This window comes from Anastrepha obliqua, chromosome 5, assembly GCF_027943255.1.
Source record: "Anastrepha obliqua isolate idAnaObli1 chromosome 5, idAnaObli1_1.0, whole genome shotgun sequence".
Lineage (NCBI taxonomy): Eukaryota > Metazoa > Arthropoda > Insecta > Diptera > Tephritidae > Anastrepha > Anastrepha obliqua.
The window spans coordinates 13,354,151-13,365,167 of NC_072896.1; positions in this window are offsets into that span (position 1 = coordinate 13,354,151).

An 11,017-nucleotide genomic window follows, 5' to 3' on the forward strand; every position below is an offset into this window, starting at 1 on the left:
CGGGAACCTGAATTTGAGTCTGGTGGGGAACTCCTCGCAGAAAACTCCTCCGCCAACCTTTCCTTCCAACTTCGATCCATCCGTGAACAAGTTCACCAGGCCCTGTTCCCAAGTGTAGCCCCCCGTCCAGTCTTCCCTTGATGGAATATGAGTGGAGAAAGTTCCGGTTTCACTAAACGAGAGTATACATTGATCCGTTGACAGGGGGATGAACTCAAAGTTTCTAAGGATGCTTGAGTGTCCATAAGTGAGGTTGAGCTTATAGCCCGAGCCCCTCAGTCTACTTGCGGTACGTGTAGCGGAAATTCTGCCTGCGATGCCTACGGGTACCACATTTAACTTTGCGTTGAGCGCCGGAGTAGGAGTCGTTCGAAGCAATCCACTGATTCCAATGAGCCTTGATTACACACACCAAAATTGCAACTTAAGATATTCTTACCAGCCTTAATAGCTCGTTGTCCATTTTTGAGTTCGCTGTGTAAACTAAAGAAAACTTTTTTGAAATTAATTCCTTTTTGGGCACAATATTTTATCTTGTTTTCTGTTGCCAAAAAACAACAGTTTGAGCGGATACCAAATATGTAATTTATACCAGCCGTCAATCTATTTAACTTACATCAGTTGCTTTTGATCGATTCGCCGCTCGCTAAGTATTTGCTATATATTTTGAGAGTGAGGCTGCACTCAAGGCCCTGGAGAACGCGAAGCAAACCTCAAAGATTGTTCCAGAATGTAAGAAGAAGCTTAATTCTGTCGCAAGACAAAACAGGCTAGTACTTATATGAGTTCCGGGACACTCCGGTGTCCAAGGAAACGAAATTGCCGACGAATCGGTCAACCGTGGATCAGCGGTGCCCCCACAAGGGCCAGAGCCAATAATCGAAATCAGTTCCGCAGGAATCATGAATTGGGTCAGCTATTATATAGGCAATCCATATAAAGAGGGATGGTCGGGTCTAGAACGCTGCAGAACTGCAAAGTGTTTTGGGACAAGTCCGAACAGAAAACTTTCAAACTTTCTACTAAAACTTGGAAGGAAAGACGTTCGGTTGAAGGTCGGTATCATTACAGGACGCAACCCATGGGGTCAGCAAATAACCACCATTGGAATCATTGAGGACCCAATGTCTTGATTGAGGAGGCGGATAGTACTGAGCACTTTCTCTGTGAGTGTCCTGCCTTTGCTAGAGCACGGCTACGAGTTTTGGGTTCCGTTGTCATGAGAATGAGTAATATTCGTTCTCTAAAACTGGAGGATATTTACAGATTTGTCAAAGAATCTGGAAGATTCTCACAGGACTAACTATCTCTATCTCTGTCTCTGTTCTTTCCTATCTCTTTCTCTGATATTTTTCTCCTTTCCTCCTTGACTATCTACCCCCTTTCCAGAGCTTTAAATACAATGGGCTTTTTAGCCTGAGTGTTTTAGGAGCCACCAAATCTCCTGGTACTCCTTGGCTCGACCTTTTCAAATTTCAATGTCAAGTATTTGCTAATCGGAGGTGGCCGCAGAAAAATATCCTGAGGATGCCGTCAAAAATATTCAGTACTTGGAATTTTTGTGGGTCACGCTAAAATGTTATACAAACCTAGGAGTAAAAGGGAGGCGGTTTTATGAAATATTGTTTTCACCTCGCCTGTCTAAGAGCGACCATTATTAGAAAAAATCTTCTTTGTATATTTTGATGTCTACTGTGAGCTGTAGTCCGGCACTATCCAAAAAAGTCACGAACGAATTAGTCGGTATTACTTTGTTGACAATGAGCTTACGGAAATTAAAAAAAAATGGAAATAGAAAACAAAAGGTTATAATAAATTTAAGTAAGAAATAAAGGAAAAAGGGTAAAGTAGGAAAAGGTACGAATAGGTCATTTTTATTTGAGTGGCTGTCTAGACTGGGTAAAATGATTAAATATTAAAAAAATTATTAATGTTGTATTAAATATTAAAAAATCGATAAACTAATAATTTTTTTTTATTTCACACTGTAATTATTTCACAGTAATTCTTACTTTTCAGTATCGAAATCGCTATTCCTACTTCAACTAGGGTTGGTTTTTAGTTGTTGTAAATAAGTAAAACTTTCAGCTATGCATTATTTGACTTGATTTTTTTTTTTCAAATGTAAATTAGTATTAGTGTGTAGATTATATAATATATATGTATATATGTATTTCTCAAATGAAATTGTGTACACTCAATCAAAAATATAAATTAAAAAAAAAGCCAAATGCTGAAAAGGCACAGCAAAAAGCGCAAATGTCATAAAAAATATGTGATAAAACTGAGCAAAAAGGAAGAAATACTTAGTATTAATAAGAAATAGTAATAAAATAATTAAAATGTAAATATAAATAAAAATGTGTAAAAATATGCTGCAATGAGAAGCCAAGGCGGACACAGAGTGGTTCGAAATCCTAAAGAGGTGCGCAAACTTTAAGGGGGCAGATGCCTGTAAAGGGCCATATTTTCTCTTATTTTCATTAAAAGTATTTAAAATGAATGAAGAAGTCAATATATTTTTTTCAAAATTGGGATACAGTTTATTTATACATTAAAATAATATAATTTTTTTTGTTTTATTTTAATCATTTACAGATGTACACTCAATTCTTCCAGGAAGGTCGCAGTGGGGCTTCTCAATCGGCGGGCATTGTAGCATCGGCGTCAGTGACCTGATTACAAAAAACCAAAAACTTTTTTGTTTATTAATGTCATAATTTCTATGTGAATTAAACAAAAATAAAAAAAAAATCGCGGAATAAAATGCTTCAAAAAACCAAATGAATTTTGGGGCGAATTTTCCTACTACTTTTGCTAATTTTCGAAAAATTGTAAATTCACATAGTAAAGCATAAAAAAGCTGTGTGCAAAATTTCAGGGAGATCGGTCAATAACTTTTCGAGTTATCGTGTACGCCAATTCGAAAAATATATAATAGTTTTGAGAAAAACGCGTCTAAAGTCGGCAAAGTAACTATACCTCTTCCAGCGCTCGAACGCAAAGAATAGAGTCGTTACGGTTGACGATCTATAATATAAGAAATACCTAAATTTACGTTCTAAAAGTTTTTTGACATATTCTTAAAGGATTATATTAACATTTTATGAAAACAAAAAAAAAAAAATTTTCGAAATTTTACAGGTATCTGTCCTCTTAAAGCAAGAACCTAAAATTAATTTTTTAATTATTTTTTTTTAACTTACGTCTAACCTCCCATTCCAGCTTCATATTATATGCCTTCTTGATCAGTAAGCAATTGTTGTTGTTTATGTTTTTCTCTGAAAGTAACGGTCAGTTGCCTCAAATGAAGGACACCAACCCGTGCGCATCAAACTCCCGCCGGGTAGTTACATTTTCTACCATAACTTTGTATCTAATAGGGAAATTTTTACAATCGACTATCACAGAAATACGCCTAAAACTATAAAGAATAATAATCTGTAAAAAAAATCGATTTTATGAAAATTTCAGACGCATGTAACCCCTTATAAAGAAACTCAATATATTTTCATTTTGAAGGTCACTGGCGCACAAGTTTCGTGTAGTTTTTCAACATGATGGAAAGAATAATGAGATGGCGCCTATCGTGGTACCGTTACTTTGCGCTCAGCGAATTTGACAATGAGTTACGTCGTTTTAGCACCAGCATGGCCAGATTACCATTTTCGTAACTTGATTTAGCATTTTTTTTTTTTGTTATTTAGTCTCGGAGTTTTAGTTTTTTCTTCATGACATTTTTCTAGCCTGTTCTAATTAAAAGTAATATTTTTAATTTTGTAAAATATAATTTTTTTTTAACTTAGTTCAATAATTCACTCAGTTTTATTTAGCTTTACTTTTTTTAATATCTGGTCGCATTACCCGCGATTGCAGTTGTTGTTGGTGTTCTTTTGCTTTCAACAGTCAAATCTCTCTCTCGCTACTGCAGTGTTGTCTAGCTTCGGATATAAAAACGCACTAAAATGCCCATTTAAAGAACATGAAATACCAAATTTTTTTTGGATTACTTAAAGAACTTTGTATGCGTGACGAATTGTTTTTAAAATGTGCGCTTTTTAAATAAATGTGTTATGAATATGCACAATTTAATTTATGAGATTTTTTTTAAAGAAGCTCTTTTGTTAAGGGAACGACTTTTTTGCTATATTTGAGGGTATGTTACTAGATAAGGTACTCTTTTTGTAAAAATATCAGTATGGTTTCTTTAGTATTTTCTGATATTTTGTTGCTTAATTTTACTATAAATACACCTCTTGATGCCGTATGTCCCACTAAGGATTGATGGTCGGAAGAAACGATAACGCCTCTATGGTTTTAATTCGCATTCAGTTGACACTTTTTAAAAGGTGTAAAAAGGTTTTCAATCTTAAGAAGAGTTGAGAGAACCTGCATAACCTCAAAAGGAACAAAAAATTTAATTTGCACTTTCAAAATATCAAATTTTATAAGAATCAATAAATTTTCATTAGCACTAAAATCTTCTCAGAGTGACCTTCTTTTGCTTATATATTATTGGTACGCCCTTTTTGGGTGTTTGGCCGAGCTCCTCCTCCTATTTGTGGTGTGCGTCTTGATGTTGTTCCACAAATGGAGGGACCTACAGTTTCAAGCCGACTCCGAACGGCAAATATTTTTTATGAGGAGCTTTTTCATGGCAGAAATACACTCGGAGGTTTACCATTGCCTGCCCAGGGGCGACCGCTATTAGAAAAATGTTTGTCTTAATTTTGGTGTTTCACCGAGATTCGAACCAACGTTCTCTCTGTGAATTCCGAATGGTAGTCACGCACCAACCCATTCGGCTACGGCGGCCTTAATAATACATTTTTTTTTTTAACTTACAGTTTCGGTCGCTTTGAATTAAAAAGAAAAAACAAACACCAAACTTAAAAATTTTCGCATTTTGCTTCTATCAATCTTGCTTCTATCACTCTTGGTTTTTCAACATTTGTCAAACTCTATTTATTACATATCGGAAGTGACTGATTACGAAATTTAATTTTGATTTCCAGAACACAAAATTGCCACCAACTTCGCGAAAATCTGTTACTTTTAACTCAGTATATTAAAATTTGAATGTAACTCTACACTAAACGGAAGTTTGATTTTCAAAAAACTTCGGAAAAGAAAAATTCTTTTTTAAACTTTCGCACTTTTTTTCATTTTGAACCACTGAGGGTGGGTCTTGGCAAACATTAAGGGGCACTCCTAGTGTGACAGCCTAAAAAAAAGCAATTTTTGGGAAAACAAAAAAACAATCGTTTTAAAATTTTGAGCGTATATTTATACATGTTTTGAGAATACACAGTAAAATTTTTGGAATAAATATTAATTATTTTTGAAGTGACGCGCGATCTCCGGCGGCGCCAAAAAACAAAGGTCCTCTACTGCTGGAGTGATTGCAGCTTTCTCCGTTGATAAAACCTAAAACAAAAAATTCTCGTTAAACGAAAACATATTGTCTGTACGATGACCCTCGGGCGAACAAAAAAATCAAAAATTGACAAAATGGCGGCATGTTGAAAAAAAATTTAAATTTTACCCAAAATTTTGGTCGTTTTGGGCCTACCAAAATCCGATTTTTGATCATATATAGAGAAGATGGAAAAAGAATTTGATAGCGATCGGATCATTTGTCTCCGAGTAATCACTCCAGCAAATTCGAAAAATGCTGTTTCCAGAAAAACGCGTTTAAAGATGCAACGCAACTATTTAACTGCCGAGAGGCTACTCTTCTAAATAGCTGTAACTCAAAAACTATTTAAGATATCGATTTAAAAATTTAGTATGTTATTTGTAAAGGTTTAACCTATCGGAATATGAAAAAAAATCGATTTTTTGAACATTTCACACTAGGTGTGCCCCTTAAGTAGCTTTTATTATAATTAGTTCTAAACTCAAAAACAGGAGAGAAATATGTAAATTTAAAAAGTAGAACAAAATATAATAAGAAAAAAATCGATACTAGCGGAGTTGGCTACCTGTTAGATTTAACTACTAAACGCCTAGTGCACACATTTTTACTTTCACTAATTGGATGCAATAATATCAAGGCAGGTGGGTACGTGTGTATTTGCACAAATCTAGCAGATATTGATTCACGCATCAGCAACAAAGAATTTACTAAGAATTTTGCAAAATCCATTAATAATTCATAATCGATTACATTTAATGATTAGCCTGTAATTGTAGCGATAATTGAGCAAAATGCATTTAGTCATCAAAGGGTTAAGCAAAAATGAAGGCAGAAAACCCGAACAAAGCATTTGAGCTATGCATTTAATGTAATTCTTAAAGTTTAGTGATACAACTAAGGAAAAGCAAAAACATAGACCGTAGTTAGTATAAAACTTTGTAAAAATAAGTCATTAAGAAAACAATAAAAAATACAAAAATGATGAATACAAATTAGTCACTTGTAAATATTGAGGCATGGAAAATAACATCTCACATATGTACATACATATATATTTAAGCGTTTAATTAAAAACTGTTATGATTCACGAATTTCATTAATTTTACTTAGCTACTAAAATGTGAATTTAGCTGACAAGCGATGATGGAGAATATTTGTATGTAATGAAAAATAAGCATCGTAATTTTTTCATTCCCCAAAATAAAAAAAAAAAAAAAAAAAAAAAATAAAAATAAAAAAAACGCTCATAAAAAATTGCATATTAGAGCATAAGAAAATTTAATAAAAATTGTAGAAACTAGCGAGAACTTTTTATACCCAGCGCATGTTTTCAATGGCAGACATGGTGTTGGTCAGAGTCATAGAATAATCGAGGCTCTAACTTTACGATCATTAAATGCACTTTTAGAAATGTAAAAGAATGCGAAGAGTTGTATGTAAGGTTAGTTTAGCAAAGCCGAACAAAAGTGATCCCAAATAGACCAGAACTGGACTCTAGTATTGCCAAGAAATTATATGGAATCGCAGCCTTCAAATCGTGCTCGTAATGCACTCTCTCTGGAGATTTAGTAAATTGTTAATTCTCTCGTTACCAAGATAGCTACGGCGCAATCTGCAAACTGCTAAACAGAGGCCTCGAAGGAAGTGCAGAGAGTACATTCATGTTCGCTTTGCCGTTCAATACTCGTACATGAATTGCATTTTGACCATTGCTTCACTCCTTTTTATCGCACGAGATAATATACGACAATGTTTCGTTAGCACCCCAACCACTCATATGCAAACTACCCTTAAGATCTTTAAATCATAGCTAGAGGATTTTACGTTGAGGAGAGTATAATTTAAACAGTCTCTGAAAATGGAAACACATCGCATAAGGCGTAGCTCTAAGATAGCTGGCAGAATGGTCTTACCCTCGTCAACGGTCAATACAACACACGGGCTGAGAAGGCCTAACAAAGAAATCACGTTTTTTTTGTTCAAATTTAGCTTTATTCAGCAACCTAATTCCATTAAGAACAAAGCAATCATTCAAGCGCCGCTCTAACATTTTAATACCACTTTTCTAGGACGATTTATCTTTTGCCTTGAAAAAGTTTAGGGATCAGTTTCAGCGATAACCTCTTCATTCGAGCGAAATTTCTTACCGGCGACCAATTTTTGTTTTTGGTCTGCGAACAACCAGTAGTATCTGGGAGAAAAATATGGCGAATATGTTGGATGTGGGAGCAGTTCCAAGTTCAATTTATTCAGGCCAAACTCAGCTCAGAATCATAAACACGTTGCTGCTTTTGGTCAAGGGTGAGAAAATGCGTCACCCAATTTGAAAAAATTTTACTCATAATCAAATGCTCATGCAAAATAAAGTCAACACTTTCTTTACGATGTCAGCTAAGTCATGCAGCTTCACTTTTCGATCATTCAAAACGATTTTGTGGATTTTTTTGATATTTTCTGGTGTTACCATCTCATTTGAACGTCCACTGCGTTGTGCATCGTCGGTACCTCTACGCCCCCGTGTGAAGTCAGCAAGTCGTCGTTTTATTGTTGTTTCTGATGGAGGCTTCGTGTATTTAGGAACCAGCATTAACACCGATAACAATGTCAGCCTTGAAATCCAACGTAGAATCTCTCTTGCCAACAAGTGCTACTTTGGACTAAGTAGGCAATTGAGCAGTAAAGTCCTCTCTCGACGAACAAAACTAACACTCTACAAGACTCTCATCATGCCCGTCCTAACGTATGACGCAGAAGCTTGCACGATGACAACATCCGATGAAGCGACGCTTGGAGTGTTCGAGAGAAAGATTCTGCGTAAGATTTTTGGACCTTTGCACGTTGGCAACGGCGAATATCGTAGACGATGGAACGATGAGCTGTATGAGCTTTACGACGACATAGACACAGCGCAGCGAATAAAGATCCAGCGGCTTCGTTAGCTGGGTCATGTCGTCCGAATGGATACAAACGCTCCGGCTTTGAAAGTATTCGATGCGGTACCAGCTGGTGGTAGCAGAGGAAGACCTCCTATGCGTTGGAAAGATCAGGTGGAGAAGGACTTGGCTTCACTTGGTGTGTCCAATTGGCGCCGGTTAGCACGAGAAAGAAACGACTGGCGCGCTTTGCTAATCTCGGCCAAAATCGCGTAAACGGTTATCGCGCCAATTAAGAAGAAGAAGAAGATGGAGCAGAGTCCTCATAACACTTTTCAAGCCATTGCTTCGGTTGAAAGGTACTTTTTCCCATCAAGAAGCAGTGTAAAATTAAAAGACGAAATTCTTTTCGATCTATTGTTCCGAAAAAAAAAGTAGTGTCACTCTTGGCGCAATAACTCACGAACTAAAGAATAGAATATCATGAAATTTTGAAATTGAAACAGCTGTCTTTCTAAGGTTGAAATGAAATTGAAATTTGAAATGGTCGAGCCAAGGAGCACCATGAGATTTGGTGGCTCCTAAAACACTCAGGCTAAAAAGCCCATTGTATTTAAAACTCTGGAAAGGGAGTAGATAGTCAAGGGGGACGGAGAAAAGTATCAGAAAAAGAGATAGGAAAGAATATAGACAGAGATAGAGATAGTTTGTCCTGTGAGAATCTTCCAGATTCCTTGACAAATCTGTAAATATTCTCCAGTTTAAAAGAACGAATATTACTCATTCTCATGCCATCGAAACCCAAAACTCGTAGCCGTGCTCTAGCAAAGTGCTCAGTGCTATCCGCCTCCTCCAAGCATGACAGGCACATTGGGTCCTCAGTGATTTCAATGGTGGTCATATGCTGACCCCATGGGTTGTGTCCTGCAATGATACTGACAATCAACCGAACGTCTTTCCCATATAAGTACAAACTTTCTAAGGTTAGTGCTAAAAAGAGGTGACTGCAATAATACTAGTGTCATCTATGTGTTAGACCCGGAACTTTTCAGCCCATGTGTTACTTGTACTAATTTTCTCCACGACATCGGTCCTCTCAATATTTCACATTCCTTTGTAAAGGGTGTTTTTTTAGAGGTTAGGTTTTCAAGATGAAATAAAACGTATATAATTTAATGTTATGGCCAAGAATTTAGCTTTATTATAAAGATAAGGGTTTGCCATTATGTTTTAAAAATGATTTCGGGCAAGTGGCCGCCGCGGCTGGCTCGAATAAATTCCAGCCGAGAGGCCCAAAATTTGACCACTTTTTGCAGCAATTGGGGCCGTATGTCAGCAATAACGCGCCGAATATTCTCTTCCAAGACGTCAATCATCTCGGGCTTATCTGCGTAGACAAGCGACTTCACATAGCCCCACAAGAAATAGTCCAGCGGTGTTATATCGCACGATCTTGGAGGCCACGCCACAAGTCCACGGCGCGAGATAATGCGCTCACTAAAAGATTCCTTCAATAAATCGATTGTTGCGTTGGCTGTATGGTCGTTGTTGCGTTGGCTGTAAGGTCGTCCACATCAACATCGTCCAATTCAGGCACGAAAAACTCATTAATCATGTCTCTATAGCGCTCTCCATTGACTGTAACATTATGGCCGGCTTCATTTTTAAAGAAATATGGACCAATGATTCCCTCTGCCCATAGAGCACACCAAACAGTGACTTTTTGAGGATGTAACGGCGTCTCAGCAATGGCTTGTGGATTATGTTCACTCCAAATGCGACAATTTTGCTTATTGACATACCCATTCAACCAAACGTGAGCTTCATCGCTGAACAAAATTTTCTTCGATGCGTCGCGCGAACCGAACCATTATTTTGGTAATAAATTTGCACGATTTGCAAACGTTGTTCAGGTGTAAGTCTATTCATTATGAAATGGCAAACCAAACTCAGCATAAATCAAGTGTCAGCTGTCAAAAAGACCATCTACGAAAAAAGTAGTGCCAACTTGAAAACCTAACCTCTAAAAAAAATACCCTTTATATCAGCGTATTTTAGCGCAAGATTCGTCTTGGCTCTTGACAGTCATGCGCAAGGCGAGCCAATGACGAGTAATGACTACCCGAATGCCAAAGAAGATGTTATTTATAAGTCAGTTCAAAGTGATTAGTGCGGCTGTCAATTCCGCTACTTTACTTGCAACGTAGATCTGGGGCTGGAAAGTTATGCAAAAATCCTACATAGTAGCTTTTGCGAAAGTTGAAGTTCGAGCTTCGAATAAACCACAGCTTTTGCGAAAGTTGAAGTTCGAACTCCGAATAAACCACAACTACATGCTTTAAGTCGTTTAACAGATTGGTGAAAAGGTTTTCAGAGGTGTGGCCTATATCAGACCGTTAGCCGGATTTCAAAGAATTTGACAGAATCAGCTGTGGAACTGACGTGACTTGGGATTCGTTAACAAAAAACTGAGATTGTGTTGATGATATACGAAGAAATTTAACCCATGACACTTCTTTGCCGTCTGAACAACGACTGAGTTAGTGTGAGAAATTATCATGCAGAATTCAGCTGAATCACCCAAGTAGCATGGCAGCTGAAGCTACCCTCACAAATTTTTTTTCACTATAGTTAAAGAGCAAATCTGGTAAATCTATTATCCTTGTTTTCGTAGGCTGTTGTGAACTTCGGACCTCATTCTACTCAATTCTCACGGCCTCAAATG